General features: G+C 46.7%; 1 pseudogene; it reads left to right on the forward strand.

Annotated features, from left to right (window-relative positions):
* Positions 1–2,268: 2,268 nt before the first annotated feature.
* Positions 2,269–17,521, forward strand: part of LOC111975573 (exocyst complex component 2-like) — an 81,052-nt pseudogene continuing 65,799 nt past the window's right edge.

Raw genomic sequence — 17,521 nt, forward strand, 5'->3', positions numbered from 1 at the left:
ACCCTCCATGTCCAGGGTCACTTTCCTGGGCCTACTGGTAGGCTGCAACCCATAGAACCGAGTCAGTTATCCCGAACTAAGAAACCACGGTTTCTTCTCTTCATGTTATTAGCCACATTAAAGACATTCTCTGGTACTTTGGCGACTAGTAAGTGTTGTTTTTTTTAAACCTCCCAATTTGGGCTGGATGTGTCAATGTGTAGTTCATACATGCATAATCTATGAGCAAAGTTGCTCTCTTACCTTAATTAGCCATGAAATCCCTAGTTTGAAAGCAACTGCTTTCTGGAAGCTGTGCGGTGCCATTTTCCCCCACTTGGGCCAGCTCCCTAGCAATTCGAGTTTCAGCAAATGAGCTTCAGCCCTTCGCCATTTCAGTGACTGTTAGCAAGACGTACACACAGTAGAGAGCGATCAATGACGTAACGTAGTAAGCAATTTTCGTGGATCGCTTTTGGCTCATGGATGCTACTTTCAGAACTGCTTGCTAAAAAGTATGCAAAAAGACGGGAGAATATCTTTCAAGTAAAGACACTGGTCCATGAAAATGGACACACACACACTGCACGGTACACACACACACATCACATTAATGAATGTAGCCAATGCTGTTTATTGAAGAGACAGTGGCTAGCTGTCCAACCAGACACAGCTGACCAGGAGAAGTGGAGTGGACGGAATCGGACAACCTTTTAGTAATTGTTTAGTAATTCAATAAGTTTCAACCCATGATTATAATTACAAGGTCTTGAACCAGTTTGAACAAGTTTGTCTGGTGGTGATGTCACTGGCTGGTTATTCTAACTGAGAGGTCAGACAGGAAGTCATCTTGTCGGTCTGCAAAACACTTCCTGGGGATGTCATCATCAACCTGTTCCTTTTTATTTTGGTCCACACGCTACAGAGTAACAAACCTCGTCCGAGCCGCAATGCTCCAGTGATAATGTCCCAACTGTAACTGCTTGTTTTGAGTTCGCCTACTGAACTGCATGAATAGTAAGAGCAAGGTTTCTCTCAGCATATACGTATGTGCTTCCTGTCTGTAGAGCAAAGCAGCAGATCCGTAACATGTGAGAGCAGGCTTTGATAACGTGCCAGGTATGGAGATGAGGGAATAACTTAACGGACTGAGAAAGTTGTTTCTCTCTCTCTTTTGCTTTCCTGGACTCTCTCTCTGTCTCTCTCTGTCTCTCCTGTCTCTGGTCTCTCTCTCTGCTCTCTGTCTCTCTCTCTCTGTCTCTCTCTGTCTCTCTCTCTCTCTCTCTGTCTCTCTCTCTCTCTCTCTCTCCTCTCTCTCTCTCTCTCTCTCTCTCTCTCTCTCTCTCTCTCTCTCTCTCTCTGTCTCTCTCTGTCTCTCTCTGTCTCTCTCTGTCTCTGTCTCTTTCGAGATACATGTGTAAATTGAATATGCCACTTTGCAGAAGCTTTGTAAAGTGACCTACAGTGCATCCGTTTTTAGTATGTTCAATTGATCTTTGCGCAAATTCAATCTGTAAACTTTGTTGTTCATGCCACACTCTTACCAACTGAGCAACAAAGTTACAAGATCGTTAGAAGAGCATGGGTACTTTAAATGGAGAGTGTGGTGAGAGTTCTATGGTGATCAAACTCCCTCTCTCTCCCACTTCTTTCCCATGACAACCCATCTTTACATCTTTTCTGAGATAATTCTGCTCTATGATGTTTGTGTGTGTGTGTGTGTGTGTGTATGCATGCGTGTGTGTGTAATCACTCCCTGAGGGCTCAGTGTACTCCAGTACATTACAGTAGAGGCTGGATGGAGGGGGGGTTTAGGGTTTAGTTTGTGTAGCCCACGGGTCATTACCACAGATCAAACCTTCCTAATGAGCTCTGGTTCCTCAAGGGGCACCCATGCGTCACACACTGCTCTTCCCACGCCCGGGCCTCCCTCCTTGGGCACAGCCTGGCCTCACACTGACCCCTGCTGGATGACTTTATACAAACACCCCAACTCACCTTTCACCTCATTAAGAAGGACATTCTTGTTATTTTGTACAATGTCATGGATATGTTATTTCTTATTTGTGTAACTATGTACAGTTGTAAGCATTACCTATTATGTATTGTTTGTGTAGATTGTGTTCAAGTTTCAACTTTATTGTCAAAGAGAGAAATGGGGTAAGCAGCATAATCTATAATAATATGTTTGCTTTTAACCAAATGTTCCTGAATACATTATCCATATGGGTGATCAAGAGAAATCCAACCCACAATCACTCTACCAACTGACCCAAACAGGACCACAGCATGACCATACAGGACCACAGCATGACCATACAGGACCACAGCATGACCAAACAGGACCACAGCATGACCAAACAGGAGCCACAGCATGACCTAGATACAGGACCACAGCATGACCACAGCAGGTACCGAGCAGACATGAGCCACACAGACACAGCATTTACCAAACAGTGGACCACAGCATGGAGCCAACACAGGACCACAGCATGGACCATACAGGGACCACAGCGAGTGAACATACAGGAGCCACAGCATGAGCAAAACAGGACCCCACAGTCGTCATGACAAAGCAGGACCACAGCGTAATGAGCCAAACTAGACCATCAGCAGTGACCGCATACGAGACCAGGCAGCATGACCAAACAGACCACGCAGCATAGCACAGCATGACCAAACAGTGAACCACAGTCGACTGAACCGAAACAGACCACAGCATGACCAGACAGGACCACAGCGGACAATGGCACACATGAGCCTACAGGAACCATCAGCGATGACACTACAGACCACAGCATGATCCAAGTAAGGACCACAGCATGACCACCGACAGGACCACAGACGATGACCATACAGACCACAGCATGAACATACAGCGACCACAGCATGACATACAGGACCCACAGCATTGACCATACAGGACCACAGCAGACCATAGCACCGAATGAGCACAGACCACAGCATGCCTGACAGGACCACAGCATGACCAGACAGGGTACCACAGCAGCATGACCATTAGCAGGACCACAGCGGATGACCAAGACAGACCCACAGCCATGACGCGTAACGAGGACCACAGCATGAGATACCGTACAAGACCACAGAGCATGACCTAGGCAGACCACCATACGTAAGGACCACAGCATGGACCGTACAGGACCACAGCATGCCGTCAGGACACGCATGACAACAGGACCACAGCATGACCATAGACCACCATACCACAGGACCACAGCTATGACCGGTACAGGACCCACAGCATTGACCGCACAGGACACAGGCATGGCGTAGCAGGGACCACAGCAGGACCATAAGGACCACATCGATGACCATACAGGACACAGCAATGCAAATGACCAGGGCAATTGGACCGTCAGGACCACAGAGCGCATAACGACACACATAACCAGCGGACCACAGCATGACCAACAGGACCAGCAGCATGACCACACAGGACCACAGCGTATGACCGTACAGGACCACAGCATGACCATACAGGACCACAGGCATGACGCATACAGGACCACAGCATGACCAAACAGACCACAGCATGACCAAACAGACCACAGCTGACCATACAGACCACAGGCATGCACGGACCAGCGATACCACGGACCACAGGCAACATACAGACCACATGAGACCATACAGGACACAGCATGACCATATACAGGATCACAGCATGACCAAGACACGACCACAGCATGACCATAACAGGACCACAGCATACTCGATACAGACGAACCAACAGCATGACCTGAAAGGACCACAGCATGACCATAGCAGGACCCAGCAGCCGATTGATCGATCACAGCCAGACCATCAGCAGACCACTAAGCATGACAGGACCACAGCATGGACCAACCGACCACACAGACTAGACCACAGGCATAAAAGACACGCATAATACAGGACCGATCAGCATGACCAAGAACGAGGACGCACAGCATAAGGACACACATACCATACAGGACCACGCGGATTGACGCACACGACAGGACCACAGCATGACCACAACAGACCACAGCATGACAGACACAGCAGCACACAGGCCAGCGAGACACAGGACCACAGCATGACCAAACATGACCCCACAGCATGACCATAGCAGGGATCCAACAGCGATGACCATACAGGACCACAGCATGATCCGTACAGACCACAGCAATGACCAAACAGTGACCACGGCGATGACCACACACGGACCACGCGGCATACCACACAGGACCCAGCGAGCAGTGGACCACACAGGGAGCGGCACGGCATGACCACACCAGGACCACGGCATGACGCACACAGACCACTAGCATGACCAAAACAGACCACGGCATGAGCCAAACAGGAGCCACAGCGATGACTCATACAGCCACAGCAGGACCATGACAGGACCACAGCATGACCGATAACAGGACCACGAGCCATGACCGTACAGGACGACAACAGGGGCATTAGACCGTACAGGACCACAGCGAGTGAGCCAAACAGTGACCACAAGGCTATGACCGTACAGACCACAGGCATGAGGCCATATACAGAGACCACAGCATACCAAACAGGACCACAGCATGACCGGACAGACCACCAGAGCATGACCACACAGGACCACAGCATGGACCGTACAGGTACCACAGCGAGGGACCAATACAGGACCACACAGATGAGCCATACAGACCACAGCATGACCAAACAGACCAACAGCATGACCAAACAGGACCACAGCATGACCACACATAGAAGATATAAAACATACATTTCACAGGGTTTCTTTGTAATCCGTTTTCTCCCCCAGGGGTAAGGTCCCTCTGAAAGATCTGGAGGCCATGTTCCCAGGGGTGAGTGGGGATTTCACCAGCGAGAACTTCTCAGCCACCTGGTACCTCATCGAGAACCACTCTGTCACCAGGTAGGTCAGACCTACCTACCTATCTATTTTCTACGACCTCTGGGTCAGACACACAGCCAATCACAAGTATATTTCTCCTGTACCAGCCAGCGCACCATCCCAACTAATATGTTGATGAACGTCAGCCCTCTTGCCAAACGATCAAACTACTAGTCAGAAACACTGTTGGAAGTAATGCAGTGACTTGGCACAAAACTTTTGAATGTTGTCTTTATCATCAAATCAAATCACAATTTATTTAAAATGCATTTAACAAAAGCCTCAATATAGTTTACAAAAAGAACATATTTTGTTTTTTATTTTTTACGTGGTTCTCAGTCCATCCAATCAATCCACTGACCCAGAGACAGAGCTAGTCTGTAAATAAATACAATCTAGCTCCAATCCTTGTTGATCCCTGACCCCTGACTTGGCAGAAGAAAACTTTGGACATGTGGAGGAATTGTCCTTTCTCTTGTTGACCTCTGACCCCTGGTCTCTGTCATACTAGGACAGTGTTTGTCAGCATGTCTGTCAGGTTATTATTAGTCTCTCCTGGTTTCCTCCCTGTCATCCATCATGGTTCCCCTCCATCTAACCCCCCAGTCTAGCGGATGGATCCTGTCTGCTCCTGGCCAGTAACTGTAGGGCTACTGGGTTGGGCTGTTTTGGGTTGACAGGGCCTGTGTTTCTTCCTCCAGAGGAAACTTCCATTCACTTCCAAAGTACACACACGCATGCTTGTGCGGACTCTCACTCGTGTGCGTTACACATACAAAATCGTACGCACACACACACTCCTCTGACTGATGGCATGGTGTCACACTTGGAAGTAAACAGAGTTTAACTTTCATATCCCACTTTTCTTTTTCATCTCGCTCTCTCTTTCCCTCCCTCCCCCTCTCAGTTTTGACCAGTTGCGTATGGCAGCCAGTAACCTGAAGAAGCAAGCCACTAGGAAGAACGAGGGCAGTCTGGCCTACGTGAAGGGAGGCCTCAGCACTTTCTTTGAGGCACAGGACGCCCTCGCAGGTAAAGATACAGTACACGTTACACACAGACTATACACAGAGTATGTGTTTTTTACACTGTACATCAATACTACACAGAGAGTGTGTGGTATATACATTTTATGTGTGTTATTACACAGGTAGATGGTAACCGTATAAAGAGAATGAATGTAAACATGTTTCAGGGTTGACGGTACTTGGCTCTCATGATGCAAGTAAGAGTTTGTGAGGCTCTGGTCTATTGCAGTGTGTGTTTGACTAATATCCTTTACAGACATAGAACAGTTCTACAGTAACGCGTCGATAGCGACAGTAGATAACCTTTCAGACAATTTTTAAAAAGTGCCGCATCAGGAGCATCTGTACCTTTTCTGACAGTAGAATTCTGCTCCGGCATATAATGTCCGGTATTGTTTCCCTGACAGCAATAAACCTTGCTGATTGATGTGTTGCTGTGTTTTTTTAAATGGCGTTTTATTTTATGATATGGTAGTTTTCTTTCTACTAAACGTCTTAGTAAGTCACAGTATTTAATGAACTTTAACATACTTTCTTTTAGGAGAGAGTGGGCTGCGCGCAGGCAGCTCGAGATTATTTGATTGACAGTTCTGGTCCCATAGTGATGGATGTCAAGCCTGCTTCAGAGGAGGTATTCCATTATAGACAAGTAAAATTCCTGTTCAGTGGTGCTTCAAAACTATCTCCAGAGATGGTTTTGTGTTGGCTTTTGAAAAGCTATAATGTACCCTTAGCCGAGGCACTTTCAAGGCGGCACATTCCATTATACTCTGAAAAGAGTATAAGACCGGTATGGTTTGGGATAACATTAGTGTGGTGTTTTACAGTGGGAGTTAGAATAAGACAGGGTGGTTTGGGAAAATTAGTGTGGTGTTTTTACAGTGGGAGTTAGAATAAGACAGGTGTTTGGGATAACATTAGTGTGGTGTTTTACAGTGGGAGTTAGAATAAAGACAGGTGGTGGTTTGGGATAACATAGTGTGGTTTTTACAGTGGGAAGTTAGATAGAACAGGTTGTGGTTTGGGATAACATTAGTGTGGTGTTTTACAGTGGAGTTAGAATAAGACAGGTGTGTGGTTTGGGATAACATTAGTGTGGTGTTTTACAGTGGGAGTTAGAATAAGACAGGTGTGGTTTGGGATAACATTAGTGTGGTGTTTTACAGTGGGCATGTAATCTAAGGACTTCCTGACCATTCCTCAGAACTCTGATGGACGTGTGGAAGCTGGCCTCTAGGTTTTTGTGTATGTGGGTTTTTTTTTGTCACATGTGCCGAACACAGCAGGTGTAGACCTTACAGTGAAATGCTTACTTACAATCCCTTAACCAACAATGCAGTTTTAAGAAAAATAAGTGTTAAAGTATTTGCTTAAATAAAATATTACAAATCGAAAATGGAAAAATATCAAATAATTGAAGAGCAACAGTAAAATAACAGTAGGGAGGCTATATGCAGGGGGTACCGGTACAGAGTCAATATGCTGGGCACAGGATTTGGGCGTGCACACGTTCGCGCAGTGTGTTCTAGCAGTGGTTGATTAAAGAGGCGTGTGTGTGTGTGTCAGCAGAGCACCACTCCACCGCAGTGTACCACAGTTGTGCTAGCCAATCACAACACGCTTAATTCATCTTCATTAAAACGGCATCAGCTCTCACATGTCAATCACAGTGCTGCCTGTAGCAAGGCCATCTAGTTCTGTACTGCTTTCCTATTAGAACCGTAGAGTGGAGTGTGCGGATTCATTACACAAATACACACACACCTACTAACGTACACACATACTAACATACACACTTACTGACACTTGCCACCCATACACACTGAGACACATGCACACGCATACACACACATCTATACCCAAACAGACGCACACACACTCCCATGGCCTTTCTGATTCACTCTGATAACTCTGAGGTAACATTTTGACTGCTGTCGCTCTGCCAGGTAGCTCAGTCAAATCAATTGTTCAACTTCATCAGTCATATTTTTGTCTGTTTACTCGAATTCCCCTCATAGCCACTCAGTTACTTCCCCTGACTATTTATATGTCTCAGTCATTATTATGATTGCTTTCCGTATGTAATGTTTGTGCCCGGGTGGAGCAGGGGGGTCCGAATCCGAGGCAATGTTTTCATTGTTAGCGTCTGAATGTAAATAAACGGAGCAGGGCAACACAATGCAGGCCAGAGCAATAGGGATGATAACGGTCCTAATATGACCGAGGGGAACAATACAGTCCCTTTCTCACGTTCACTCTGCTGAGCGTGCCCATTATGAGCCAAAATGGGAAGAGCAGGAGTCCTCAGTGACCCAGGAAATAATGCACCCTCAGATGGACTCATGGCCTGTGAACCAGGAAGCAATGGACCATAAGATGACAAGTCAATTGACCTGTGTCATTAGGCTGTACTTCACTGTAAAGGTTTGAGAGTATATTTTTTCTCCTTACAGCACGTCTGTCAAGCTCATTCCACGGAGGGCCGAGTGTCTGCAGGTTTTACATTTTTACTTTCAATTAAGACCTAGACAACCAGGTGAGGGGAGTTCCTTACTAATTAGGGACCTTAATTCATCAATCAAGTACGAGGGTGGAGGGAAAACCCGCCGATCCTCGGCCCTCCGTGGAATGAGTTTGACATGTGCCTTACAGCATATATAGTCCTGTGATTATGTCTGTTTTTAGGGAGATGATTCTGAGGCCCTTGTTTGTTTTGGTTATTGAGAATGTCTCAGCGCTAGTCCTGGTATGGATAGTAAGCTTGATGTATGGTTCAAGTTACATACAATAGTCAGGTATGGTCAGGGTAAGCTTTAGTAACGTGCCAGCCATCTTGTTCTGAACCAGACGGCACTTGGCGGCTCCATCAGTTGCTCACTGCCAGGTCCAGTTAGCACAGCTGTCTGCAAAACTGTGAATCCTTTCTTTGTCTGTCTCTCTCCATGTTTGGCAAGTCGTCTGAGTCATTCTAAATTAGCTCTGCTTCAGGTGTTGCTGTACAAATTTAAAGGAAATTAATAATGAAGGCTGTGTGTGTCTGAGCGTGTGTGTGTGTCTGTGCTTCTGAGTGTGTGTGTGTGTCTGCTTCTCAGCATGTGTTACATTAAAAGTGGCAAGGTACTAATAGCTGTTTAGCCTGTGGTGCTTCCAGCTCATTTAATCACCATTTAATGGCTTTTATTTTTAGTCTCCTCCTCAGTTTATTTTCTCTTCTGGCTACATGTGAGAATTTTATTGATGGCTCTCGTAAAAGCCAGTGGTGTTTTATTATTAAGAGAGAGCAGGGGAGTTGGGATCGCAGTGTGGAAATAAGGAAGGAATGTCTCTGCATGGACCAAATCTAGAATATGAAATGAGTTCTGTTCAACCAATTTTTTTTTAAACAAGTGGTGTGTTTTAAGAATCCATGAGGTTCTTCTCTTTATCCTCTTCTCTCTCCTGTCATAATCTCTCTCTACTTTCTCTCTTTTGTCTTGCCCTCCTCATCCCTTCCTCTCTTCTCATTTAATCTCCTCCAACAGAAACGTGTGTGCGTGTGCATTTGCCACTGATGTCTCAGTAATAATGTCGGTGTATGTTTCCCTGCTGGGTTTAAACACACAGTTTAGCACCAGGCACTAACTGGCTAACCCCACCCATCCTCATCCCACAGCACTATTTATGGCTAGTTTGGTTAGTGCAGTGGCTAGGCCAAATGCTAACCTCAGTGCGTCTAGTGTTGTGGACAGTGATAAGCTCTCTCCATTTAGGGAATGGAAACTACAGCCAACTGTTGCTCCCTAAACATGCTTACTTCACTGCTTATTACACCCTTCTTACACTGCTCCCCTTCTCTATTAGACTGAGGCTTGTAGATACATAGTGCAGAGAAGAGGAGGGTACATCGAGGGGTTACTTGAGGTCTAAGGTCAGACGACCTCGATGTCTAGGGTCACCCACCCAGTGGACCAGGGGCTGGGTAAAACAGGAAGTGAAGGAATAGTTCTCTAAAATCTCTGTGTGACCCAGAGCAGACAGGCTGTTGAAAGGCATGGGGGGGGGTTCATAGTTCATAGTCATAGTTGGGGGCTGTTTGGTTAGGCTGATCCGCTGACAAACTGAACCATGTTTCACAGGGGTCTTCTGAGACCTGGCTGACTGACTAACTGGCTCACTGATTGACAGAGAGGCCGGGTTCCTTCTTTTTGCAGGGGGGCCTCAGAAGAATTATGAAATTTGATGTTTTTCATTGTTGTGTGAAAAGGAAGTGGCCCTGCGATACAGGAAACGGACCACCGCTACCGTGTTCCAAAATCCCATATTTCCCAGGGCCGTATTCCCGACGCTCCGAACCTCCGACTCCGGTGCATAGTCAGGAGTCAAAACATCTCCAACTTCAGAACCCAGGGAGGCTGTATTTTTATTTTGGATCCATTCTTTTCAATGGGTTCCAGGAAGCTGAGTGGGGGCTGCCTGTGTCTCTTCCTCCGCTCCTGTGTGTGTGTGTGTGTGTGTGTGTGTGTGTGTGTGTGTGTGTGGTGTGTGTGTGTGTGTGTGTGTGTGTGTGTGTGTGTGTGTGTGTGTGTGTGTGTGTGTGTGTGTGTGTGTGTGTGTGTGTGTGTGTGTGTGTGTGTGTGTGTGTGTGTGTGTATCCGGAGGCTGTCGGGGTGTTTAGGTTAGCCGTGACGTCATGACCACGGCAGCGAGTATGTGTGACAGACAGAGAGGACACACAGCTGGCAGGGGCACGGGGGTCTCTGCAGAGACAAAAACCAGGACCCTGAGGGTGTGTGTGTGTTTGTACAATACACTAGACTTCTCTCTACTCTATACTTTTCAGAGCAGATGGTATTTTTCTTCCATAAAACCTCTGGTCTCCCTGTTTCTGTCTGTATGCTAAGTAAGTCTATGGTTCCTGCCCTGGTCCTCTGAATGTCCTCTGGCCATTCTGCTTGAGTTGGTTCAGTGATGGCCGTGTCGATTTAGGCAGCCATGATATGATGGCATGTTTGATTAGTGAGGTTCAGGAGTACCTCAGCCTCTCTGCCTCAAGGCTCCCATCTTTCAGAACAGGACCCACATTTATTTACAGAACTCTCTCTCCCTTTCTCTTTTCCTTCCTTCGTTCCTTTTCTCTCGCTTTGTTCCGTTTTAGCTGACAGTCGTTGTTTTCAGTGGAGCGAATGAGGGTGAGAGAGTGGTGAAAAGCAGAGAATAAGGAAAAGGGGCTTGAAAGGGGATGACATCCTTTTTCTTTCCCTTGTGTCAGTGTTTCTCGTCTCGTACCCTGCTCCCCCATTTCGCCCCCTCTTTCTTCTCTCCCCTCCATCCTCTCCTCTCACCCTACTCTCCCCAACTCCTCTCTCTGTCCTCCTCTCTCCCCCCCTCTCCATCTTCTCTCCCACCCTCCATCTTCTCCTTACTCCCTCTCTCTCTCCCCCTCCCCTTCTCCATCTTCTCTCTGCCCCTCTCCTCTCCCCCCTCAATAAATGCTCACTGCTCCTCTCAGCACCCAGCTGCCCCACTACAGTCATTTGAGCAGCCCTGATACTCACTCACTCACTCACTCACTCACTCACTCACTCACTCACTCACTCACTCACTCACTCACTCACTCACTCACTCACTCACTCTCACACACACACACACATGAATTACTCCAGACCAATTCTGACCTCTCTTCTATCTCCTTTTCTTCTCCTCTTCTAACCTTTTACACTCTACCTTTCATCTACTTCTCCTTGCCTTACCACACCAGCACGATTTCCTACTCAGTGTTGATGTTGGACTGTGGACCCCCCAGATCTTTATTCATTAGTGTTGTATAGTCAACCTGACACAAGCAGCATCCCTCTCAGCAGTAGAAATAGTGCTCTCTAGTCTTCAAGCTCTCCTCACCCAAATAGTCTTCCTCCAACTGATAAAACATTTGGATGTACATTTCCTCTGAGTCTCTTGGTCTTTGGGTGCACAGTATCTACAGTCTATGTTCAAAATGGATCAGTCTTCTTTCCCCTAGATTATTTTCCAGTCAGGTTACAAAGGCCCCCAAAGGAACATCAAATGCTAATCTGGAGTGGATGTTGATTGGGGGTACCAATTCAGTCAGGTTAGGTCAAGTGGATCAGTTACAGTAGCTGTGATCAGGTCAGTGGTTGGCGTGGGAACGGTTGAGAGGGGCGTGGTCAGAGTCAGACAGAAGCCACTGGGGCAGAGAGGCTGTTTATTGTTTTAACTTCAGTTCCTCAAATTGGAATCTCATAATTACGCATGTTAGATTGAGCAGTAGAGGCAGTCTGTGATTACAGAACACACAGAGACCTTAAAATAACTTGAATAACTCTATCTCTCTTTATCTTTATCTTTCTCTATGTCTCTATATAGCTCAGATTTTTTTTCTTGTCTCCTTTGATTGAACAGAATACTTGTAGCATCCATGACAACTAGTCATGGTGTTGAATAAAACTTTATTGTTTTTTTACAGCGATCCACCAGAGATTGGAGTCTGATGGGACAGAGAAGGTGGAGGGCTCCATGACACAGCGCCTGGAGAACGTCCTCAACAGTAAGCCTTCCATCTTTCTATCCATCCATACATCTGCAATATGCATCCGTCCACCCATCTGTTCATTCATCCATCCATCTATTCACTCTCTGTTAATCTCTCTACCTCTCAGTTGGAACATACACCAATTCATAGGTCAAATCAAATCAGTAGTATGTATTGTAATCTGAAGGCAGACATCATCCCAGCTGACATTGTTTAGACTACCTTCTATCTCTATAGGAAGTCCAATTAGCAGGAAGTTTCTTCAGAAAACACCACCTACTTAACTATCAATCTGTTTGAGGATAGATAGAGTGCGGTTTCGCCTCCTCGCCACCCACCAATTATCTCACACACACACACCACGTTGTGTGTGTTCGTTTTTCCCTGTCTGTAGAGTGTCTCTTCCAGCTAGATCCTCTGTCCCTGTCTCCCATCTCATACATGATAATGTGACTCCTATAATGGAGTATCAATAAACAGGTCCTCAGGGTTGAAGGTAAATAAACCTCCCTCCCGGACGCTGCTTTCATCCCCACAGCCCCAGACAGACATACATGTGGGCCCACAGCCGAGAGCTCAGCAACCGCACACCTCCATAACTCCCTACATGTGGGCCTTCAGCCCGAGAGTAACCCAGTCACCCCTCCCCCACCTTCCAGTCACCACACACACCAGTGGGTCTACACAATCACAAACATCCCCCCGAAATATCAAACAGCATGACAACTCGTCAGTCAGAGCGCAGAGTGGGGAGTGAAAAATGTGAAATATTTCTCTGTTCGCTGTTTCAATGTTTTTCCTTTTGAGATTTGGTGTGGTGGGGGGCGAGGGGGCTAACCCCTTTTTCTGATTAAAATCATTTTAGAGAGTCCTTGTTTTTTCTTTTTTTGCCGGCACATCCGAGGCCACCCACAAAGCCGGAGAGTAGCGTGTGAATGGCCCTGGGAGGGAGAGAGAAGGAAAGACTGAGAGATAGCTGTCATGCTCTCCTTACTGAATCTCTCTCTCTACCTCTCTGCCTAGTTCAGGTAGCTTCCTGGCACACAGCTTCCTGGCACACAGGCCGCAGAGGGAAACCAGATTCTCGTCTGAAAGATGATATGTATTAGTAGTAAAAAAAACAACGATATTTTTGGGGATACTCGCCCTTTCTCTCTCTCTCCTTCCTTCTCTCTACCCCCCCCCCCCCCCCATCTCAGGAGCCAGTGATACAGCAGACACTTTGTTCCAGGAGGTTTTGGGGAGGAAGGATAAAGCTGACTCAACACGTAACGCCCTCAACGTTCTGCAACGCTTCAAGTTCCTCTTTAACCTGCCGCTCAACATTGAACGAAACATACACAAGGTACACACACACACACACACACACACACACACACACACACACACACACACACACACACACACACACACACACACACACATTTCTATATACACACACACACACAGCATACACACCTCTCTCTACCTGTCGCTCATCATCAAGCACAGTATCCAGAAGGTGGTGCTACAGAGGCCTGAATGTGTGTAGGGTGTATTGTGTATTCAGTTTACAATGCTAGAGTCTCATCTTGACATGTTCCTGTCCACTGTAGATATGAGCTTTTTTCTGTGTTACAAAATTCAACCAATGTGATATTGTTACAGTGAGAGTTTAATGTTGTTGTGTTCTCTCTACATGTTATAATCATAAAGTATTATGTTGTTGTGTTCTCTCTACATGTTATAATCATAAAGTATTATGTTGTTGTGTTCTCTCTACATGTTATAATCATAAAGTATTATGTTGTTGTGTTCTCTCTCAGGGAGATTATGATGTGGTGATCAACGACTATGAGAAAGCCAAGTCTCTGTTTGGGAACACTGAGGTCCCCGTATTTAAAAAAGGTAGGATAAAGTGAAAGACATTCAATTACGCTCCTCCTACACCACCTCAACTGACAGACGCCATAACGTATTAACCCAGCCACACACACACACACACACACACACACACAACCAAAGAGTTTTATTTTATTTGAATTGTTTTATTTCACCTTTATTTAACCAGGTAGGCTAGTTGAGAACAAGTTCTCATTTACAACTGCGACCTGGCCAAGATAAAGCAAAGCAGTGCAACACAAACAACAACAACACATGGAATAAACAAACGTACAGTCAATAATACAATAGAAAAAGTCTATATACAATATGTGCAAATGAGGTAGGATAAGGGAGGTAAAGCAATAAATAGGCCATGGTGGCAAAGTAGTTACAATATAGCAATTAAACACTGGAATGGTAGATGTGCAGAAGATGAATGTGCAAGTAGAGATACTGGGGTGAAAAGGAGCAAGATAAATAAATAAATACAGTATGGGAATGAGGTAGTTGGATGGGCTATTTACAGATGGGCAGGTGCAGTGATCACTGCAGTGATCTGTGAGCTGCTCTGACAGCTGGTGCTTAAAGCTAGTGAGGGAGATATGAGTCTCCAGCTTCAGTGATTTTTGCAGTTCGTTCCAGTCATTGGCAGCAGAGAACTGTCAGGAAAGGCGGCCAAAGGAAGAATTGGCTTTGGGGGTGACCAGTGAGATATACCTGCTGGAGCGCGTGCTACGGGTGGATGCTGCTATGGTGACCAGTGAGCTGAGATAAGGCGGGGCTTTACCTAGCAGAGACTTGTAGATGACCTGGAGCCAGTGGGTCATATACTGTACTGCAACCGAGTAAGTGTGATCCTCTCCTCCTGTGTGTCTGTCTATAGTGTATGCCGAGGTGGAGACTAGGATCGGGGCTCTGAGGAGTCTGCTGCTGGACAAGCTACTGGAGACGCCATCTACCTTGCATGACCAAAAGAGATACATCAGGTGTCAGTAGAGTTCATGTATATGTACTGTAGTGAGGAAGACAGTGTGTTCCATTTGCGCCATTCTCACTGCCCTCTCTCACTTTCTATATGTTTATCTCTCGTATACCTGTCTACAAAGCCTTGCTTGCTCTTCCGCTTTCTCTCTTACTTCCCTGTCTCTCCTTAAATACTATCTGTCTGTCGCTCTTTCTCTCCTTATTACTCTATTTCCCTCTCCCTCGCTCTCCTTTTTCCTCTTTTCCGCTCTCCATCTTTCTCTCTTCCCCCTTCTCCTGCTCCCTCGTTCTCTTCTACTCCTCTCCCTCCTCTCCCTCCATCCTCATAGTTGTGGTCTGTGATAGTTTATTATTACTCAGAACGACCCGTCAGAACCAGAGAGAGCAGCTCACGATCACAGCAGCCATCTTTCATCCTCCTACATTACATTAGAGCTAGCTGGCTTTAAACATCCACCATGTCAAACCTCCTGTTTACCTTACACCCATTAGGGGGAACCTAGGGGGTCTCTGGTGGGGGTTGTGGTGGAGTAAAGTCAGACATGGTTTCAAATGGTTTCAAATAGTATTTGTTTCCCTTCAAATATTTTAGTTGCTCTTGATAGAAATTGCCTGATTTAAAAATGGAACCAACAGAATAGTCCCAAATGGGCAAACCGTGCCCATCTGGAACTCCAGGCTGGCTTAATCGAATGCTAAAAACAATTTGAAAGGAAACAAATACTGTTTGAATCCAAATAGTTGGCTTGTTGTGTTTTGTAGGGGTTTGGGGGCTGGAGGTTCCCTTGTAATGAGGAACAAATTATTCTGGGCTGGTCGGGTCTGCCTGTTATGTGATGGTGTCAGCCCACAATGAGAGACTAGAGAGTAACTCACTCATTTGAGATGATCCCACACAGTACTGAGTGATTTGCAGGGAATGTAGTGGGGAAGAGGACTGTGAATAGGGGATGAGGGTTTTGGTGATGAGATGGGGATGAGAGTGTTGGGGAGGGGATGAGGGTTTTGGGGATGAGTTGGGGAGGGGATGAGGGTTTTGGGCATGAGTTGGGGAGGGGATGAGGGTTTTGGGAGTGAGGTTTTGGGCGATGGGGATATGAGGGTTTAGGGAAATGGGGAAGGGGAGGGAGGAGGGTTTTGGAATGAGTTGGGGAGGGGATGAGGGTTTTGGGATGAGTTGGAGGGGATGAGGTTTTGGGCATGAATGGGGAGAGGGTTTTGGGATGAGTTGGGGAGGGGATGAGTTGGGGGAGAGGATTGAGGGTTTGGGGATGAAGTTGGCGAGAGGATAGGGTTTTTTGGGGATGAGTTGGGGAGGGGATGAGAGTTTGGGGTTGAGAAATTTTGGGGATGAGTTTGGAGGGGATGATGTTTTGAGGATGAGTTGGGGAAGGGTTTGGGGGGATGAGTTGGGGCGGGATGAAGGTTTTTGGGGTGATGGTTTGGGAATGATTGGGAGGGGATGAGGGTTTTGGGATGAGTTGGGGAGGGGATATAGTTTGAGGATGAGGTTGGGGAGGGGATGAGGGTTTTGGGGATGAGTGAGGGGATGAGGGTTTTGGGGATGCTTGGGAGGGGATGAGGGTTTTGGGGATGAGTTGGGGAGGGGATGAGGGTTTTGGGGGATGAGTTGGGGAGGGGATGAGGGTTTTGGGGATGAGTTGGGGAGGGGATGAGGGTTTTGGGATGAGTTTGGGGAAGGGAATGAGGGTTTTGGGGATGAGTTGGGGAGGGGATGGGTTTTGAAGGATGAGTTGGGGAGTGGATGAGGTTTGGGGCTGAGTTGAGGAGGGGATGAGGGTTTGGGATGCGTTGGGGAGGGGATGAGGGATTGGGAGGGATGAAGGGTTTTGGGGATGTAATGGGGATGAGGTTAAGGCAAAGGCTACAGGAGATGGAGGTTGCTGGGTTTAACCTAAATCTGAAGTGTCATGTTGAAGTGTTTGTTTTAAACCCATTTCTTACCTGAGTGTGTCAGCATTGACGACATCACCTGTGAAGTGCTGTGCCCACATTCTAATTCTTACCGTGTGTGTGTGCCTTCCAGGTATCTGTCTGACCTGCATGCACCAGGGGACCCTGCCTGGCAGTGTATCTATGCCCAGCACAAGTGGATCCTCGGTCTGATGCCAGAACTGCAAGGAGGAGTTTATCAATGACCAGAAGAGGTGAGTTACAGACACACACGCGCACGCAACACACACCGCACACACACACACACACACACACACACACACACACACACACCACCAC

This window comes from Salvelinus sp. IW2-2015, linkage group LG16, assembly GCF_002910315.2.
Source record: "Salvelinus sp. IW2-2015 linkage group LG16, ASM291031v2, whole genome shotgun sequence".
Classification (NCBI taxonomy): domain Eukaryota; kingdom Metazoa; phylum Chordata; class Actinopteri; order Salmoniformes; family Salmonidae; genus Salvelinus; species Salvelinus sp. IW2-2015.